Here is a 517-nt window from a genome sequence, read left to right as displayed (position 1 = left end):
GGCCCCCTTCTCTCCATGTCTTCACATGGTCATTGTCGGAGGGTTGGTGGGGCAGGGTTTTAAATGCTCACAGAGGCCAGACGTAGTGGCTCACATCTGTAATCCCAGCACTTTTGGGAGGCTGAGGCAAGATGATTGCTTAAGGTCAGGGGCTTGAGACCAGCCCTGGCAACATAGTGAGACCCCATCTCTATAAAAAATTTTTTAATTAGCTCGGCCTATAGTCCCAGCTATTCAGGAGGTTGAGGTGAGACGTGGGAGAAGATCACTTGACCCCAGGAATTCAAGGTTGCAGTGAGCTACGCTTGCGCCACTGCACTCCAGTCTGGGTGACAGAACAAGACCCTTCCTCTTAAATAAAACTAATTATTTTTTTAAAAGTTCACTGAGAGGCCAGGCGTGGTGGCTCACGCCTGTAATCTCAGTACTTTGGGAGGCCGAGGCGGGTGGATCACGAGGTCAGGAGATCGAGACCATCCTGGCTAACATGGTGAAACCCCGTCTCTACTAAAAATAC

This window comes from Mandrillus leucophaeus, unplaced genomic scaffold (genome assembly GCF_000951045.1).
Source record: "Mandrillus leucophaeus isolate KB7577 unplaced genomic scaffold, Mleu.le_1.0 Scaffold751, whole genome shotgun sequence".
NCBI classification, from domain to species: domain Eukaryota; kingdom Metazoa; phylum Chordata; class Mammalia; order Primates; family Cercopithecidae; genus Mandrillus; species Mandrillus leucophaeus.
The sequence above is the reverse complement of the archived record's forward strand: the minus strand, read 5'-3'. Positions refer to the sequence as shown.